Source organism: Thalassophryne amazonica, chromosome 16 (genome assembly GCF_902500255.1).
Source record: "Thalassophryne amazonica chromosome 16, fThaAma1.1, whole genome shotgun sequence".
Lineage (NCBI taxonomy): Eukaryota > Metazoa > Chordata > Actinopteri > Batrachoidiformes > Batrachoididae > Thalassophryne > Thalassophryne amazonica.
Genome location: NC_047118.1, coordinates 24,091,870 through 24,113,578, shown reverse-complemented (window position 1 = coordinate 24,113,578; position 21,709 = coordinate 24,091,870). Strand labels below are relative to the sequence as shown.

Sequence of the window (21,709 nt, the reverse complement as noted above, 5' to 3'; positions counted from 1 at the left end):
TATGCGAGAATAACATGTCAGCGCTCTGACACTGTAATATATGGTGCCTCATTATTTCACCCCAATTTAATTCACTCTTCTGCGTCAGTGAAATTAACATTTCATTGGAAAGCACATATGAGGTGAGGCGGCATTAAGATGATAAGTGTAACATTAATAAACATCTAATTTAGATAAAGGAAATGATTAACAAATATTGTGACTTGTGGAGCTACAATATGGCACAAACTTACCTCCCTGACAGTAGTTGAGGTGTCTTAATGTCAAGCTGTGTGATACTGACACACTGACACTCTACTATTTCCAGTGTGGGAAGTGTATATTTCCTCCTGCTCTCTTCACGGGGAATTGGAACTTTTACTTTAATATAGTCTTGTGGAGCCACATGTGATGCTGTCACTTTTTGATGGGAATACAAGTACCTATGTTTAAAATTTGGAGCTTTAAATACCACTGGCTTCAAAGTCATAGGCTTGACATATTCAACTAAAGTCACCAGTGTCATGTATCATGTTAGTGTTGGGGTTTTTGTTTGTTCCCTTTTGTGGCTGGGTGGTTTGTGTTTGGGTTTTTGGGTCTGTATGTCTCTTGGCTGCCTTCACTGTGCTTGGTGGGGGCGGTACTCGGTGAGTGGGTCACGCCCTGTTCTGGGCCTTTCTACACTTGTTTCCGGGAGTATTTAGACGCTACTAGTTGCATTGGTGTTGCCTGATCGTTGTGCCCTGTGCCAGTGCTTCAAGCTCAGTACTACGTTTTGTTAAGCTGTCTCTTGGTGTTTTGACTGCCTGCCTGTGTTTTTGTCTACGCCTCTGCCTGATGTTTCGGATTTGGTTGCTCTTCTTGGACTGTCTGTTTGTGTACCGAACCTTGCTAAGCACCTCAGTAAAAGCCTCTCTGAACCAGAACTGTTCCAGTGAGTCCTGCATTGGTCTCCTGCCTTCCTCATCTGACAATTGTGATAACCAGATTTGTTGAATAAAAGGTTTTTATAAAAGGTTGAATAAAAAAAAATTGTAGCCATCAAAAACCTGTTGACTCTGATGAAATTTCCTTAAAAAACCATTGTCACATCTATAGCAGGGGTGGTGGCCAAGTAGTTAGTGCGCTTGGTTTCAGTGCAGAAGGTCCCCGGCTCAAGCCACATTTCTCCATGTAATGTGTGGTTGTGTCAGGAAGGGTATCCGGCATAAATCTTGTGGCAACTCAACATGCAGATCCACCTTGGCTCTGTTGTGATGACCCTGAAGGAAAAACAAGGGATCAGCCTAAGGGACTTGTTTAGTTTGTCACATCTACAACAAGATCAATCAGAGATTTATGACGCCCGCCAATCCTGATCCAGATCACTTCCAATATTCAGTGGAGTCTTCCATGCCCTAATACGGGGTGGCCAAGTTCGGTCCTCGAGAGCCACATTCCTGACACTCTTAGTTGTCTGCCTGCTCCAACACACCTGAATCCAATGAAGGACTCGTTAGCAGACTTTTAATGAGCCTTTCATTGGATTCATTTGTTGTGACGACCCTGAAGGAAAAACAAGGGATCAGCCTAAGGGACTTGTTTAGTTTGTCACATCTACAACAAGATCAATCAGAGATTTATGACGCCCGCCAATCCTGGTGTGGTTGTGTCAGGAAGGGTATCCGGCATAAAGGGTATCCGGCATAAATCTTGTGGCAACTCAACATGCAGATCCACCTTGGCTCTGTTGTGACGACCCTGAAGGAAAAACAAGGGATCAGCCTAAGGGACTTGTTTAGTTTGTCACATCTACAACAAGATCAATCAGAGATTTATGACGCCCGCCAATCCTGATCCAGATCACTTCCAATATTCAGTGGAGTCTTCCATGCCCTAATACAGGAGTGGCCAAGTTCGGTCCTCGAGAGCCACATTCCTGACACTCTTAGTTGTCTGCCTGCTCCAACACACCTGAATCCAATGAAGGACTCGTTAGCAGACTTTTAATGAGCCTTTCATTGGATTCATTTGTTGTGACGACCCTGAAGGAAAAACAAGGGATCAGCCTAAGGGACTTGTTTAGTTTGTCACATCTACAACAAGATCAATCAGAGATTTATGACGCCCGCCAATCCTGATCCAGATCACTTCCAATATTCAGTGGAGTCTTCCATGCCCTAATACAGGGGTGGCCAAGTTCGGTCCTCGAGAGCCACATTCCTGACACTCTTAGTTGTCTGCCTGCTCCAACACACCTGAATCCAATGAAGGACTCGTTAGCAGACTTTTAATGAGCCTTTCATTGGATTCAGGTGTGTTGGAGCAGGGAGACAACTAAGAGAGTCAGGAATGTGGCTCTCGAGGACCGAACTTGGCCACCCCTGCCCTAATATCTATCTGTAGTGAAAATTTGGTGAGAATCTTTAAGTAGTTTTGACGTAATCCTTCAAAGCCTATATAAAGTGAAATCTTGATCCAGAATCTGGATTTGGAATCCAGATCACTTCCAAAATTCAGTGGAGTCTTCCATGTCCTAATATCTATCTGTGGTGAGAATTTGGTCAGAATCCGTAAAGTAGTATTGACGTAATCCTTTAAAGCCTATATAAAGTGAACACCTGAGCAACAATCCAGATCTGGATCTGGATCACCTCCAAAATTTAATGGAGTGTTCCATGGCCTAAAGTATCTGTGTTGAAAATTTAGTGAAAATCCATGTAGTAGTTTAGACGTAATCCTGCTAACAGACAAACAGACAGACAGACAAATACATAAATAAATAAAATACCGATGATTTTATTACATTCTTGGCAGACATAACTAGTAACCTGTTTGAGCTGCTGTCAAACACACCCCGTCTCCTTTTAGACAGAGATAAATATACTAATAATTGCAGGTTTGTAGGAATACAGAAGATGAGACGACTGGGGTTTGCAATCCAGACTCTGCTGTCACACAGGGTAAACATACCACAAATATCTGCAAGTTACATGTCACAGGTCATTGTCTACATCACAAAGTCAAAACCAGTGCAGGATTATCAGCGATTTTTGGAAATGTTCAAAAAATGATAAATAAATTGTTGACAAATCCCAAAGTGAACACTCACTCACTCATCATCAACTGCTTCCTCTAATAATTAAGGGTCATGGGGGGCTGGAGCCTACAGCAGTCATGGGGCATGAGGCGGGTGCACCCTTGCACCTAGCTTGCAAAATTGGCTGATGATGGCAAGTACACAAACATATTTGGAGCAAACAGCATTAGGAAGGCTTTCCATTTCCTTTTTTACACTCAGTTTTTAAAGATTATAGATTATTTTTATTTTGTGTTCATGCACCTGTTGGATTCTGTAGGTTGAGGGTGCTTGTATCCTGGCTGCTGTTTGAGCACTTTGGGTGGCGTCAATTTGTCATTCTAATCCAATTACATTTTTTTTCTGTGAAACTGATTGGTTAAGCGTTTGAAATTTCAGACTGTATAATATCGGGGTAACAGTTGCAAAATTTTCGACCGTTTCACATTTGGATGTTTTACTCCGCGTCCTGACCGGTGTTCTGACGAGATGTCACTGCTGTCAAAAGTCATGTATTGTGCATTCGCAATATTGTCGGGATGCGGAACTGTCAATTTATGTGACAAGACACACAATTCGACAGAACACTGGCTGTGTGCTGCTAGCTGTTAGCATTGTTAGCTGAGAGCGAGAGAAAGTTGCGTACCACCGCTGCTGTCAAAATGGGTAAATTTAAACTACCATATGAAAGTACTGATGTGGATTCTGATACAGAATTACTGTTTCACATCTGATGGATTTGATGGATTTTCACATTTGATGGATTACTCCGCACCCTGACCGCTGGTGTAGCAACGCTGCCTTGGCATGACGGTAAGCCTCACAGACTGAATTACCAACAGAAAAATAAACCGTGCAGACAATGGAATTGAATTAGAATGGGAATAACCCTCTTGTGTCTGATAATTTCAATCAATCAATCAACTTTTTTCTTATATAGCACCAAATCACAACAAACAGTTGCCCCAAGGCGCTCCACATTGCAAGGCAAGGCCATACAATAATTATGAAAAACCCCAACGGTCAAAACGACCCCCTATGAGCAAGCACTTGGCCACAGTGGGAAGGAAAAACTCCCTTTTAACAGGAAGAAACCTCCAGCAGAACCAGGCTCAGGGAGGGGCAGTCTTCTGCTGAGACTGGTTGGGGCTGAGGGAAAGAACCAGGAAAAAGAGATCGATCACTAATGATTAAATGCAGAGTGATGCATACGGAGCAAAAAGAGAAAGAAACAGTGCATCATGGGAACCCCCCCACAGTCTACGTCTAAAGCAACATAACCAAGGGATGGTCCAGGGTCACCTGATCCAGCCCTAACTATAAGCCTTAGCGAAAAGGAAAGTTTTAAGCCTAATCTTAAAAGTAGAGAGGGTATCTGTCTCCCTGATCTGAATTGGGAGCTGGTTCCACAGGAGAGGAGCCTGAAAGATGAAGGCTCTGCCTCCCATTCTACTCTTACAAACCCTAGGAACTACAAGTAAGCCCGCAGTCTGAGAGCGAAGCGCTCTAATGGGGTAATATGGTACTACGAGGTCCCTAAGATAAGATGGGACCTGATTATTCAAAACCTTATAAGTAAGAAGAAGAATTTTAAATTCTATTCTAACATTAACAGGAAGCCAATGAAGGGAGGCCAACACGGGTGAGATATGCTCTCTCCTGCTAGTCCCCGTCAGTACTCTAGCTGCAGCATTCTGAACCAACTGAAGGCTTTTTAGGGAACTTTGAGGACAACCTGATAATAATGAATTACAATAGTCCAACCTAGAGGAAATAAATGCATGAATTAGTTTTTCAGCATCACTCTGAGACAAGACCTTTCTGATTTTAGAGATATTGCGTAAATGCAAAAAGGCAGTCCTACATATTTGTTTAATATGCGCTTTGAATGACATATCCTGATCAAAAATAACTCCAAGATTTCTCACAGTATTACTAGAGATCAGGGAAATGCCATCCAGAGTAACGATCTGGTTAGACACCATGCTTCTAAGATTTGTGGGGCCAAGTACAATAACTTCAGTTTTATCTGAGTTTAAAAGCAGGAAATTAGAGGTCATCCATGTCTTTATGTCTGTAAGACAATCCTGCAGTTTAGCTAATTGGTGTGTATCCTCTGGCTTCATGGATAGATAAAGCTGGGTATCATCTGCGTAACAATGAAAATTTAAGCAATACCGTCTAATAATACTGCCCAAGGGAAGCATGTATAAAGTGAATAAAATTGGTCCCAGCACAGAACCTTGTGGAACTCCACAATTAACTTTAGTCTGTGAAGAAGATTCCCCATGTACATGAACAAACTGTAATCTATTAGACAAATATGATTCAAACCACCGCAGCGCAATGCCTTTAATACCTATGACATGCTCTAATCTCTGTAATAAAATTTTATGGTCAACAGTATCAAAAGCAGCACTGAGGTCCAACAGAACAAGCACAGAGATAAGTCCACTGTCCGAAGCCATAAGAAGATCATTTGTAACCTTCACTAATGCTGTTTCTGTACTATGATGAATTCTAAAACCTGACTGAAACTCTTCAAATAGACCATTCCTCTGCAGGTGATCAGTTAGCTGTTTTACAACTACCCTCTCAAGAATCTTTGAGAGAAAAGGAAGGTTGGAGATTGGCCTATAATTAGCTAAGATAGCTGGGTCAAGTGATGGCTTTTTAAGTAATGGTTTAATTACTGCCACCTTAAAGGCCTGTGGTACATAACCAACTAACAAAGATAGATTGATCATATTTAAGATTGAAGCATTAAATAATGGTAGGACTTCCTTGAGCAGCCTGGCAGGAATGGGGTCTAATAAGCATGTTGATGGTTTGGATGAAGTAACTAATGAAAATAACTCAGACAGAACAATCGGAGAGAAAGAGTCTAACCAAATACCGGCATCACTGAAAGCAGCCAAAGATAACGATACATCTTTGGGATGGTTATGAGTAATTTTTTCTCTAATAGTCAAAATTTTGTTAGCAAAGAAAGTCATGAAGTCATTACTAGTTAAAGTTAATGGAATACTCAGCTCAATAGAGCTCTGACTCTTTGTCAGCCTGGCTACAGTGCTGAAAAGAAACCTGGGGTTGTTCTTATTTTCTTCAATTAGTGATGAGTAGAAAGATGTCCTAGCTTCACGAAGGGCTTTCTTATAGAGCAACAAACTCTTTTTCCAGGCTAAGTGAAGATCTTCTAAATTAGTGAGACGCCATTTCCTCTCCAACTTACGGGTTATCTGCTTTAAGCTACGAGTTTGTGAGTTATACCACGGAGTCAGACACTTCTGATTTAAAGCTCTCTTTTTCAGAGGAGCTACAGCATCCAAAGTTGTCTTCAATGAGGATGTAAAACTATTGACAAGATACTCTAACTCCCTTACAGAGTTTAGGTAGCTACTCTGCTCTGTGTTGGTATATGACATTAGAGAACATAAAGAAGGAATCATATCCTTAAACCTAGTTACAGCGCTTTCTGAAAGACTTCTAGTGTAATGAAACTTATTCCCCACTGCAGGGTAGTCCATCAGGGTAAATGTAAATGTTATTAAAAAATGATCAGACAAAAGGGAGTTTTCAGGGAATACTGTTAAGTCTTCTATTTCCATACCATAAGTCAGAACAAGATCTAAAATATGATTAAAGTGGTGGGTGGACTCATTTACTTTTTGAGCAAAGCCGATAGAGTCTAATAATAGATTAAATGCAGTATTGAGGCTGTCATTCTCAGCATCTGTGTGGATGTTAAAATCGCCCACTATAATTATCTTATCTGAGCTAAGCACTAAGTCAGACAAAAGGTCTGAAAATTCACAGAGAAACTCACAGTAACGACCAGGTGGACGATAGATAATAACAAATAAAACTGTTTTTTGGGACTTCCAATTTGGATGGACAAGACTAAGAGACAAGCTTTCAAATGAATTAAAGCTCTGTCTAGGTTTTTGATTAATTAATAAGCTGGAATGGAAGATTGCTGCTAATCCTCCGCCCCGGCCCGTGCTACGAGCATTCTGACAGTTAGTGTGACTCGGGGGTGTTGACTCATTTAAACTAACATATTCATCCTGCTGTAACCAAGTTTCTGTTAGGCAGAATAAATCAATACGTTGATCAATTATTATATCATTTACCAACAGGGACTTAGAAGAAAGAGACCTAATGTTTAATAGACCACATTTAACTGTTTTAGTCTGTGGTGCAATTGAAGGTGCTATATTATTTTTTCTTTTTGAATTTTTATGCTTAAATAGATTTTTGCTAGTTATTGGTGGTCTGGGAGCAGGCACCGTCTCTACAGGGATGGGGTAATAAGGGGATGGCAGGGGGAGAGAAGCTGCAGAGAGGTGTATAAGACCACAGCTCTGCCTCCTGGTCCCAACGCTAGACAGTCACAGTTTGGAGGATCCCAAAAAATTGGCCAGATTTCTAGAAATGAGAGCTGCTCCCTCTAAAGTGGGATGGATGCCGTCTCTCCTAACAAGACCAGGTTTTCCCCAGAAGCTTTGCCAATTATCAATGAAGCCCACCTCATTTTTTGGACACCACTCAGACAGCCAGCAATTCAAGGAGAACATGCGGCTAAACATGTCACTCCCGGTCTGATTGGGGAGGGGCCCAGAGAAAACTACAGAGTCCGACATTGTTTTTGCAAAGTTACACACCGATTCAATGTTAATTTTAGTGACCTCCGATTGGCGTAACCGAGTGTCATTACTGCCGACGTGAATTACAATCTTACCAAATTTACGCTTAGCCTTAGCCAGCAATTTCAAATGTCCTTCGATGTCGCCTGCTCTGGCCCCCGGAAGACAATTGACAATGGTTGCTGGTGTCGCTAACTTCACATTTCTCAAAACAGAGTCGCCAATAACTAGAGTTTGATCCTCGGCGAGTGTATCGTCGAGTGGGGAAAAACGGTTAGAGATGTGAACGGGTTGACGGTGTACACGGGGCTTCTGTTTAGGGCTACGCTTCCTCCTCACAGTCACCCAGTCAGCCTGCCTTCCCGACTGCACGGGGTCTGCCACGGGGGAACTAACGGCGGCTAAGCTACCTTGGTCCGCACCGACTACAGGGGCCTGGCTAGCTGTAGAATTTTCCACGGTGCGGAGCCGAGCCTCCAATTCGCCCAGCCTGGCCTCCAAAGCTACGAATAAGCTGCACTTATTACAAGTACCGTTACTGCTAAAAGAGGCCGAGGAATAACTAAACATTTCACACCCAGAGCAGAAAAGTACGGGAGAGACAGGAGAAGCCGCCATGCTAAAACGGCTAAGAGCTAGTAGCTACGCTAAGCTAGCGGATTCCCAAACAGGGAATCCGACACTAGACAGGCTGTGGAGCAGCACAGGTAACGCACGACAACAGTGCTAAAATAAAATAAAAATCCACTAGACAGGCTGTGGAGCAGCACAGGTAACGCACAACAACAGTGCTAAAAAAAAAAATAAAATAAAAATAAAAATCCACTGGACAGGCTGTGGAGCAGCACAGGTAACGCACGACAACAGTGCTAAAAAATAAAATAAAAATCCACTGGACAGGCTGTGGAGCAGCACAGGTAACGCACGACAACAGTGCTAAAAAAATAAAATAAAAATCAAAATCCACTGGACAGGCTGTGGAGCAGCACAGGTAACGCACGACAACAGTGCTAAAAAATAAAATAAAAATCCACTGGACAGGCTGTGGAGCAGCACAGGTAACGCACGACAACAGTGCTAAAAAAAAAATAAAAATAAAAATCCACTGGACAGGCTGTGGAGCAGCACAGGTAACACACGACAACAGTGGTAAAAAATAAAATAAAAATCCACTGGACAGGCTGTGGAGCAGCACAGGTAACGCACGACAACAGTGCTAAAAAAAATAAAATAAAAATCAAAATCCACTGGACAGGCTGTGGAGCAGCACAGGTAACGCACGACAACAGTGCTAAAAAATAAAATAAAAATCCACTGGACAGGCTGTGGAGCAGCACAGGTAACACACGACAACAGTGCTAAAAAAATAAAATCAAAATCAAAATCCACTGGACAGGCTGTGGAGCAGCACAGGTAACACACGACAACAGTGCTAAAAAATAAAATAAAAATCCACTGGACAGGCTGTGGAGCAGCACAGGTAACACACGACAACAGTGCTAAAAAAAATAAAATCAAAATCAAAATCCACTGGACAGGCTGTGGAGCAGCACAGGTAACGCACGACAACAGTGCTAAAAAATAAAATAAAAATCCACTGGACAGGCTGTGGAGCAGCACAGGTAACGCACGACAACAGTGCTAAAAAAAAAAAAATAAATAAAAATCCACTGGACAGGCTGTGGAGCAGCACAGGTAACACACGACAACAGTGGTAAAAAATAAAATAAAAATCCACTGGACAGGCTGTGGAGCAGCACAGGTAACACACGACAACAGTGGTAAAAAATAAATAAAAATCCACTGGACAGGCTGTGGAGCAGCACAGGTAACGCACGACAACAGTGCTAAAAAAAATAAAATAAAAATAAAAATCCACTGGACAGGCTGTGGAGCAGCACAGGTAACACACGACAACAGTGGTAAAAAATAAAAAAAAAATCCACTGGACAGGCTGTGGAGCAGCACAGGTAACGCACGACAACAGTGCTAAAAAAAATAAAATCAAAATCAAAATCCACTGGACAGGCTGTGGAGCAGCACAGGTAACGCACGACAACAGTGCTAAAAAATAAAATAAAAATCCACTGGACAGGCTGTGGAGCAGCACAGGTAACACACGACAACAGTGCTAAAAAAAATAAAATCAAAATCAAAATCCACTGGACAGGCTGTGGAGCAGCACAGGTAACGCACGACAACAGTGCTAAAAAATAAAATAAAAATCCACTGGACAGGCTGTGGAGCAGCACAGGTAACGCACGACAACAGTGCTAAAAATAAAAATAAAAATCCACTGGACAGGCTGTGGAGCAGCACAGGTAACACACGACAACAGTGGTAAAAAATAAAATAGAAATCCACTGGACAGGCTGTGGAGCAGCACAGGTAACACACGACAACAGTGCTAAAAAATAAAATAAAAATCCACTGGACAGGCTGTGGAGCAGCACAGGTAACACACGACAACAGTGGTAAAAAATAAAATAAAAATCCACTGGACAGGCTGTGGAGCAGCACAGGTAACACACGACAACAGTGGTAAAAAATAAAATAGAAATCCACTGGACAGGCTGTGGAGCAGCACAGGTAACACACGACAACAGTGGTAAAAAATAAAATAAAAATCCACTGGACAGGCTGTGGAACAGCACAGGTAACACACGACAACAGTGGTAAAAAATAAAATAAAAATCCACTGGACAGGCTGTGGAACAGCACAGGTAAAAATCCACTGAACAGGCTGTGGAGCAGCACAGGTAACACACGACAACAGTGCTAAAAAATAAAATAAAAATCCACTGGACAGGCTGTGGAGCAGCACAGGTAAAAATCCACTGAACAGGCTGTGGAGCAGCACAGGTAACACACGACAACAGTGCTAAAAAATAAAATAAAAATCCACTGGACAGGCTGTGGAGCAGCACAGGTAACGCACGACAACAGTGCTAAAAAATAAAATAAAAATCCACTGGACAGGCTGTGGAGCAGCACAGGTAACGCACGACAACAGTGCTAAAAAATAAAATAAAAATCCACTGGACAGGCTGTGGAGCAGCACAGGTAACGCACGACAACAGTGCTAAAAAATAAAATAAAAATCCACTGGACAGGCTGTGGAGCAGCACAGGTAACGCACGACAACAGTGCTAAAAAATAAAATAAAAATCCACTGGACAGGCTGTGGAGCAGCACAGGTAACGCACGACAACAGTGCTAAAAAATAAAATAAAAATCCACTGGACAGGCTGTGGAGCAGCACAGGTAACGCACGACAACAGTGCCAAAAAACAAAACAAAAATCCACTGAACAGGCTGTGGAGCAGCACAGGTAACACACGACAACAGTGCTAAAAAATAAAATAAAAATCCACTAGACAGGCTGTGGAGCAGCACAGGTAACACACGACAACAGTGCTAAAAAATAAAATAAAAATCCACTAGACAGGCTGTGGAGCAGCACAGGTAACACACGACAACAGTGCTAAAAAATAAAATAAAAATCCACTAGACAGGCTGTGGAGCAGCACAGGTAACACACGACAACAGTGCTAAAAAAAATAAAATCAAAATCAAAATCCACTGGACAGGCTGTGGAGCAGCACAGGCAACGCACGACAACAGTGCTAAAAAATTAAATAAAAATCCACTGAACAGGCTGTGGAGCAGCACAGGTAACACACGACAACAGTGCTAAAAAAAAAAAAAATCAAAATCAAAATCCACTGGACAGGCTGTGGAGCAGCACAGGTAAAAATCCATTGAACAGGCTGTGGACATTCATGCTGTTATACAGTCGCAAATAGCCAGTTTACCGCTCCGCTAATTTGTAAAGCTCAATTTGCGACCATATAACCAGCACAGCAGGGTTATTCCCTAATCACCCTGGAAAATTAAAAATTTAGCTTAAAGCATGTTAGTTCAATGTGTACATACTGCGAGACCATGAGGATATTTAAGATGAATCCCCAGCCGTACTGAAATGGAAAATACACAGTTTACGGTGGGGCAAAAAAGTATTTAGTCAGTCCCTGATTGTGCAACTTCCCCTACTTAGAAAGATGAAAGAGGTCTGTAATTTTCAACATGGGTACATTTCAACTGTGAGAGACAAAATGAGAAAAACAAAATCCAGAAAATTACATTGTAGAATTTTTAAAGAATTTATTTGTAAATTATGGTGGAAAATAAGTATTTGGTCAATAACAAAACTTCAACTCACTACTTTGTAACATATCCTTTGTTGGCAATGACAGAGGTCAAACGTTTCCTGTAAGTCTTCACCAGGTTTGCACACACTGTAGCTGGTATTTTGGTCCATTCCTCCATGCAGATCTCCTCTAGAGCAGTGATGTTTTGGGGCTGTCGCTGGGCAACACGGACTTTCAACTCCCTCAACAAATTTTCTATGGGGTTGACGTCTGGAGACTGGCTTGGCCACTCCAGGACCTTGAAATGCTTTTTACGGAGCCACTCCTTCATTGCCTGAGTGGTGTGTTTGGGATCACTGTCATGCTGGAAGACCCAGCCACATTGCATCTTCAATGCTCTCACTGATGGAAGGAGGTTTTGGCTTAAAATCTCATGATACATGGCCACGTTCATTCTTCCCTTAACATGGATCAGTTGTCCTGTCCCCTTTGCAGAAAAACAGCCCCAAAGCATGATGTTTCCACCCCCATGCTTCACAGTAGATATGGTGTTCTTGGAATGCAACTCAGCATTCTTCTTCCTCCAATCTTACCAAAAAGTTGTATTTTGGTTTCATCTGACCAGATGATATTCTCTTCTGGATCATCCATATGCTCTCTGGCAAACTTCAGACGGGCCTAGACATGTACTGGCTTAAGCAAGGGGACATGCCTGGCACTGCAGGATTTGAGTCCCTCTCTGTGTAGTGTGCAGCCTTTGTTACTTTGATCCCAGCTCTCTGCAGGTCCTTCATCAGGTCCTTCCCTGTAGTTGTAGGATTTTTGTTCACTGTTCTCATGGTCATTTTGACCCCCGGGATGACATTTTGTGTGGAGCCCCAGATCGAGGGAGATTATCAATGGTCTTGTATGTCTTCCATTTTCTTACAATTGCTCCCACAGTTGATTTACACCATTTTCACACCAACCTGCTTGACTATTGTAGACTCACTCTTCCCAGCCAGGTGCACATCTACAGTTTTCTTCCTGGTGTCCTTTGACAGCTCTTTGATCTTGGCCATGGTTGAGTTTGGAGTCTGACTGTTTGTTTGAGGCTGTGGATAGGTGTCTTTTATACAAATAATGAGTTCAAACAGGTGCCATTAACACAGGTAACAGGTGGAGGACAGAAGAGCTTCTTAAAGAAGGTTACAGGTCTGTGAGAGCCAGAAATCTTGCTTGTTTGTGGGTGACCAAATACTTATTTTCCACCATAATTTACAAATAAATTCTTTAAAAATCCTACAGTGTGATTTCCTGGAATTTGTTTTCCTCATTTTGTCTCTCATAGTTGAAGTGTACCTATGATGAAAATTACAGACCTCTCTCATCTTTCTAAGTAGGAGAACTTGCACAATCAGGGACTGACTAAATACTTTTTTACCCCACTGTACATAAAATTACCCTTTGAGTTTTCTATTGATGAGGCTTTTAAATTCACTTGAGAGGTTTTTCATAAATACAAGTGGGGAAAAAAAGTTTAATCTGCAGTTCTGTGTGTGAATTATTTGTCAAATTACAAATATTTCAGCTTTTGTGTAACCGAGCTTAGATCCCATGCGGTGCTGAGGAGGGTTAAGTGTAGCTAGGTGATTTGCTTTGGGGTTTTCACTGCTTTTCATAAACTAATTTTTCCAGGCTCAACTTCTGGTGTAGCTCGAAAAATCTAATTCTGCCCCTCACGCTGTTCTTTTTTCCTGCTGCCACTGAGATTTTGCCTGTAATATCCTACTTGTCAACTGAATGAACTCTCATTTCTCTAACCAGTGAGATACAGCGGATTTTAAATCCTCCGGAGCGAACGACAAAAAATATATTCATGTCGTGTCAAGAGATTTTCCCCTAATTGTAGAGATAATTCATAAACATTTTATAAGTTTTGCACCATGTCACGGTACGGCGCAGAGAATTACACTCCGTCTTGGTCCTCGTCCTTCTTCACAGTCTCTCTTCTTCCTCCTTAGCAGCATCTTTACTCCTCCCTGTGTTCCCATTCTCCATCCTACACACTCACTCTCTCCTTTCCCTCGTCCATTCTTTGTGTGTCTCTAACAAGCATATTGTCTCCCCAGGTATTTTGAAGGGTCCTGTTCTGCTGGTTGCTAATGGTAACAGGACAAAATTTGCTGACAGGGCTTAGTTAGATTTGGTCTCACCTGCTTATGGCTGGTTTTCTTGCTCAAAGGAGCGACACAAGTTCCCAAATCTGCACAAATATGTGTATCTGAAAGCAGTGATTAAATTAGGGGCGTTTTCTTGGTGGTAGGTTGGTGACGTCTTCAGGACAAAATATTCTAATTGTTGGCAAGTATCAAAAGCAATAGTGCTTCACTAACCTGCACTACATTACTGGCGTTATCAGTTATTACGTCCGCCCAGGAGGTAATAAAATCATCTGGGTTTTTTTATTTGTCTGTCTGTCTGTTAAGCCCCTTTCACACCGAGCTTGCATACAGTTGCAGTGTGATGCATATGGAGTACGCTGGAAAATTGCACAGCTTTTGGCACAGTCTCTGTGTAGGTTGTGTGTGTTTGTGTTCCTCGTCTTGCTTTCAGTTGCTTACTGCTACGTATTTAGCTACTGTATATAAAGTTTCCCTTTATATAGCCTTTGAAGGATTACGTCAAAACTACTTTATGGATTCTCACCAAATTGCCATCACAGATAGATATTAGGGCTTGGAAGACTCCACAGAATTTGGGAGGTAATCTGAATCTGGATTTTGGATCAAGATTCATTTTATGTAGGCTCTGAAGGATTATGTCAAAACTACTTCACAGATTCTCACCAAAGTTTCACCATGGATACACATTAAGCCATGGAACACAATTCTGGAGGTGATCTGGGTCTGAATCCAGATTCTGGATTAAGATTCACTTGATGTAGCCTTTGAAGGATTACGTCAAAACTACTTCACAGATTCTCACGAAATATTCGGATACGTATTAGGCCATGGAACACTTCATTAAATTTTGGAGGTGATCTGAAATCGAATCCAGATTCTGCAATCAAGATTCACTTTATGTAGCCTTTGAAGGATTTCTTCAAAACTACTTCATGAATTCTTACCAAATTTGCATCACACATTGATATTAGGGCATGGAAGACTCCACTGAATTTTGGAGGTGATCTGAAACCGAATCCAGATTCTGGAATCAAGATTCACTTGATGTAGGCTTTGATGGATTACGTCAAAACTACTTCACAGATTCTCACCAAATTTTCACCATGGATACACCTTAGGCCATGGAACACACCATTAAATTTTGGAGGTGATCTGAAACCGAATCCAGATTCTGGAATCAAGATTCAGTTTATGTAGTCTTTCAAGGATTACGTCAAAACTACTAAACAGATTCTCACCAAATTTGCACCACATATAGATATTAGGGAATGGAAGACTTCACTGAATTTTGGAGGCATCTGGAACTGTATTCTGGATCAAGATTCATTTTATATAGGCTTTGAAGGATTACGTCAAATCTACTTCACGGATTCTCACCAAATTTGCATCACAGATAGATATTAGGGCTTGAAGACTCCACAGAATTTGGGAGGCAATCTGAATCTGGATTTTGGATCAAGATTCATTTTATGTAGGCTCTGAAGGATTATGTCAAAACTATTTCACAGATTCTCACCATATTTTCACCATGGATACACATTAGGCCATGGAACACTCCATTAAATTTTGGAGGTGATCTGGATCCAAAACCAGATTCTGAATCAAGATTCACTTTATGTAGACTTTGAAGGATTACGTCAAAACTACTAAACAGATTCTCACCAAATTTTCACCATGGATACACATTAGGCCATGGAACACCATTAAATTTTGGAGGTGATCTGGATCCGAAACCAGATTCTTGATCAAGATTCACTTTATGTAGGCTTTCAAGGATTACATCAAAACTACTAAACAGATTCTCACCAAATTTGCACCACAGATAGATATTAGGGAATGGAAGACTCCACTGAATTTTGGAGGCATCTGGAACTGGATTCTGGATCAAGATTCATTTTATATAGGCTTTGAAGGATTACGTCAAAACTACTACAGAATCTCACCAAATTTCCACCATGGATACACATTAAGCCATGGAATACAATTTTGGAGGTGATTTGGGTATGATTCCAGATTCTGGATCAGGATTCACTTGATGTAGGCTTTGAAGGATTTCTTCAAAACTTCTTCACAGATTCTCACCAAATTTTCACCCTGGATACACATTAGGCCATGGAACACTCCATTAAATTTTGGAGGTGATCTGAAACTGAATCCAGATTCTGGAATCAAGATTCACTTGATGTAGGCTTTGATGGATTACGTCAAAACCACTTCACAGATTATCACCAAATTTTCACAATGGATACACATTGGGCCATGGAACACTCCATTAAATTTTGGAGGTGATGTGGATCCAAAACCAGATTCTGGATCAAGATTCACTTTATGTAGGCTTTGAAGGATTACGTCAAAACTACTTCACGGATTCTCACCAAATTGTCACCATGGATACACATTAGGCCATGGAACACTCCATTAAATTTTGGAGGTGATCTGAAACCAAATCCAGATTCTGGAATCAAGATTCACTTTATATAGCCTTTGAAGGATTTCTTCAAAACTACTTCATAGATTTTTACCAAATTTACATCACACATTGATATTAGGGCATGGAAGATTCCACTAAATTTTGGAGGTGATCCGGATCCGGATTGGCAGGTGTCAGAAATCTCTGTTTGCTATTGAGAGTTTTACAATTAGAATATATTACATTTATGATTTCCAGATTTCAAGTTGGGAAAAAAATGTTGCTATACTTGTACTTTCATGTTAGGAGCTTGCATAAGCATAAATATCATGACTGTGTACAACTGCTACATACATCATCTTCTATCCACTTTATGTACAGAACTTTACATAGATGTGACTGCACACATCTATGGTCTCTAATTTCATTATCTCAAATAGGAAGAGGTTGTAAATTAAAATAAATCAGATTTATAGCTGCTGATCTCTGACTAGTCAAATGCAACATATTACAACTTTATAATCAAACTAGATCAATGTCCTAACACCACTTGATGTCAAAATGGTTAAATGGTTAATTGCATTTCAAGTCTCACTGCAACACAAGAAATTTGTTGGGAGATGATGGTCTAGTGATTGGGGTTAAGCTAAGGTTATCCTTGTTTCAAATACCCATCAGACTGGAAAATTACAGTTTAGTGGTGTCAATGAGTGAATGTGAGGCATCACTGTAAAGTGCTTTGAGGTTCTGATTCAGATGGAAAAGCACATGAGTGCAGATCATTTACCAAAGCAAATTTTGTTTATGCAATCAAGCAAAAATGTTTGCCACTGGAAGCTGGATGAGGCAATCACTTCTTTCACAATGTTTCATTATTATTGTGTTTTAAAGGGGAGTTAATCATGAGTAACACTCAGTTACATTACTATTTGTACAGTGGCACAATCTTTTTTTTTTTTTTTTTTACTTTGCCTCTGTATACAATCAAAACAGCATTATAATGACACTGAAAATATGAGTTAACGCATAGATTTCAGCTTTAAATTATAAGGTTCAACAAAAATACTGCATTAACCATTAAGGAATTACAACTGTTTGTATACAGAATCAAAGACCATATGTAATTGGACAAGCAAAATTTAAGAATTATTTATTTGTTATGTTTACAGCCAGTTTTCTTATGAAGTAGTTGTAATTGTATGTCATATTTCTGAAATGTTTCATGACTCAATGCAGGTCATGTCAACAGAGGCATCAGTGACAGTTCAATAGAAAGAATTTTGTTTGGTCTATGTCTGGAATTTTGGTGGTCAGGCTTTTGAGGTGGGGCTGTGAATGGATTTGTCAGTCAGTCTCAGTCCAAAATGATGGAGGTGAAGCTCCTCTGTTGCAACCTGATATTGCAAAGGAACAATTAACTGACTATTACTTCTTAGCCACAGAAGTTATTTGATAGTATGACCTGAGCTAAGCTTGACAGATAAGTTGACTGCAGCCCAAATAATGTCTTTATTTCTTAAAAGAAAATTATTTTCAGACTCCGCGTCATGCATTCAAACCGTGTAATGCACGGCTTCTCGTTGTTTAATCCTTACACATACATACACACACACATATATATATATATATATATATATATATATATATATATATATATATATATATATATATATATATATATATATATATATATATATATATATATATATATATATATATATATATATAAGTACTCAAACCCTTTGCTCAATACTTTGTTGATGCACCTTTGGCAGCAGTAACAGCCTGAAGTCTTTTTGAATATGATGCCACAAGCTTGGTGCACTTATATTTGGGCAGTTTTGCCCATTCCTCTTTGCAACACCTCTCAAGCTCCATCAGGTTGGATGGGGAGCATCGGTGCACAGCTATTTTCAGATCTCTCCAGAGATGTTCAAACGGATTCAGGTCTGGGCTCTGACTGGGCCACTCAAGGACATTCACAGAGTTGCCCTGAAGCCACACCTTTGATATCTTGGCTGTGTGCTTAGGGTCATTGTCCTGCTGAAAAATGAGGCATTGCCCCAGTCTGAGGTTAAGAGCGCTCTGGAGCAGGTTTTTATCCAGGATGTCTCTGAACATTGCTGCATTCATTTTTCCCTCAATCCTGACTAGTCTCCCAGTTCCTACTGCTGAAAAACATCCCCACAGCATGATGCTGCCACCACCATGCTTCACTGTAAGGATGGTGCCTGGTTTCCTCCAAACATGACACCTGGCATTCACGCCAGAAAGTTCAATCGTTTCTCATCAGACCAGTGAATTTTGTTTCTCATGGTCTGAGAGTCCTTCAAGTGTCTTTTGACAAACTCCAGGTGGGCTGCCATGTCCCTTTTTCTAAGGAGTGGCTTCCGTCTGGCCGCTCTACCATACAGGCCTGATTGGTGGATTACTGCAGAGATGGTTATCCTTCTGGAAGATTCTCCTCTCTACAGAAAGGAATGCTGGAGCACTGACAGAGTGACCATCAGGTTCTTGGTCACCTCCCTGACTGAGGCCCTTTTCCCTTGATTGCTCAATTTAGATAGACGTCCAGCTGTAGGAAGAGTCCTGGTCCATCTGAACTTCTTCCATTTACAGATGATGGAGGCCACTGTGCTCACTGGGACCTTCAAAGCAGCACAAATGTTTCTGTACCCTTCCACAGATGTCTGCCTTGAGACAGTCCTGGAGGTCTGCAGACAATTCCTTTGACTTCATGCTTGCTTTGTGCTCTGACATGCACTGTCAACTGTGGGACCTTTTATGTAGACAGGTGTGTGCCTTTCCAAATTGTGTCAACTGGACCCCAGGTGGACTCCAATTAAGCTGTAGAAACATCTCAAGATGATCAGTGGAAAGAGGATGCACCTGGGCTCAATTCTGAGCTTCATGGCAAAGGTTGTGAATACTTATGTACATACGATTCCTTAGTTGTTAATTTTTTAATAAATTTGCAAAAATCTCATATAAACTTTTTTTACATTGTCATTATGGGGTCTAGTGTGCTGAATTTTGAGGGGGAAAAAGGGAATTTCACCCATTTTGGAATAAGGCTGAAACATAACAAAATGTGAAAAAATTGAAGTGCTGTGAATATTTTCTGGGTGCACTGTATATGCACAACCAGTCCAAACTACATATATCTGTTTGTGGTAGCATTTATGAGGCTAAATGTTTAATCTGATATATTTATTGTAGTTTTAACTTTACTTTTTACCTTTAAGCTTAGCAATATCATGAAATATTTCATCTTCTTGAGCTGATCTTCTTAAATCTGTGGCTAATAGCTTGCTGGGCAGCATTTGGTATAACTATATATAAATATAGTATCCTGTTTATACTGTATGTTAAGTCAGTTTTTCACCTGCCGCTTGGGAAAGTTGAGATTTCCCACAGTATGTCTGCAACATTTGCAAATGAGGTCCCAGAGATGCTGTGAAGAGTAAGAGCACCAACAGGCTGTTAACTTCTCAAACTCTGAAACAGCATTTACGCGCCCTCCCATGGGTCTTTATGCATATACGTTATGCCTCCTTTGAGATGAGACTGTTTCATCTCCTTGGATGGAATTCAAATTCTAGAATGGCTAATATGGTCCTCCACAAAATGATTTTATTCTGTGAATACAAATAACTCATCAACCGTCCACACTGAAGTTATGTCAGACATTGGCAGGTGTTAATTTAATGGACCAGACTGACAAAAATTAATCATATTATGGCATATGAAAGAAAGTTATATTGCATGTGGTTGCATTTCACCAAATGGGCCTAAAAAGTGTAACAGGGTCAATATGGTCATTTTTTTAAAATCAATATATAAAATATACACATGTATCCCTTTCAAATGCAACCATCTGGATTTAATTATTCCATTTAGTTTTAGTGAAAACTTATGAAATGTTCTGAAGAACCTGTTCTTTCATAATATACCATATTTAGACAGACATCTTGGCAAAATGAGTGTATATTTATTGAATCACCACCGAGTCCACCCCTGAAAAAAATATTCCAACAGATTAGAAGTTCCTTGATTTATGTCCAAATGTTATGAAATACATATCACTGGAAAGAGAACATCCTAAGCTTTAAAATTTCAATTTTTTCAATTTATTTTCATTTATATAGCGCCAAATCACAACAGAGTTGCCTCAAAGCGCTTCACACAGGTAAGGTCTAACCTTACCAACCCCCAGAGCAACAGTGGTAAGGAAAAACGCCGTCTGAGGAAGAAACCTCAAGCAGACCAGACTCAAAGGGGTGACCCTCTGCTTGGGCCATGCTACAAACATAAATTACAGAACAATTCACAGAACAATTCATGGACAAATATACAAGAAATGCTATTGGCGCACAGGACAGGAGGATTGTCAACACGAACACAACTCCCATCTCTGGATGGAGCTGCACCTTAAACAGAGAGAAAAAACAGAATCAGGCATCAGAAAGACAAGAAATACTGTATAATTTGCCAGCATTAAACAACAAGAAAAACAGAGAAATACTAAGGTGATCGCCGGCCACTAGTCCTAAACCTCACTAAAAGACCCAGAATTTAGGTAAAGTTGAGGCCGCGGCCCGCTCCAATTACTAATAAAATGAATTAAAAGAGTAAAAAGAATTAAAAAAAAAAACTGTACCAGTATGCTAGCCATATTAAAGGGAAAATAAGTGTGTCTTAAGTCTGGACTTGAAAGTCTCCACAGAATCTGACTGTTTTATTGACACAGGGAGATAATTTCATAGAACAGGGGCATGATAAGAGAAAGCTCTGTGACCCGCAGACTTCTTATTCACCTTAGGGACACAAAGTGTTCCTGCACCCTGAGAACGTAAAGCCCGGGCCGGTACGTAAGGTTTAATTAGGTCAGCTAGGTAGGAGGGTGCCAGTCCATGAATAATTTTATAGGTTAGTAGCAGAAACTTAAAATCTGATCTCACTGGGACAGGAAGCCAATGAAGGGATGCCAAAAATGGGTGTAATGTGGTCGAACTTTCTGCTTCGTGTCAAAAGTCTGGCTGCAGCATTTTGAACCAATTGGAGACCTCTAATGCTACACTGCGGTAAACCAGAAAATAGAACATTGCAGTAACCCAATCTAGAAGAGATAAATGCATGGATCAGGGTCTCAGCATCAGCCATAGACAGGATGGGACGAATCTTCGCTATATTTCGCAGGTGGAGGAAAGCAGTCCTAGTAATATTTCTAATGTGGAGGCCAAAGGACAACGAAGGATCAAAAATTACCCCAAGGTTCCTCACTTTGTCAGTGTGATGTA

General features: G+C 40.7%; 1 pseudogene; it reads left to right on the top strand.

Moving 5' to 3' along the window:
- Window positions 1-21,709, top strand: part of LOC117527690 — a 595,993-nt pseudogene that overhangs the window by 317,673 nt on the left and 256,611 nt on the right.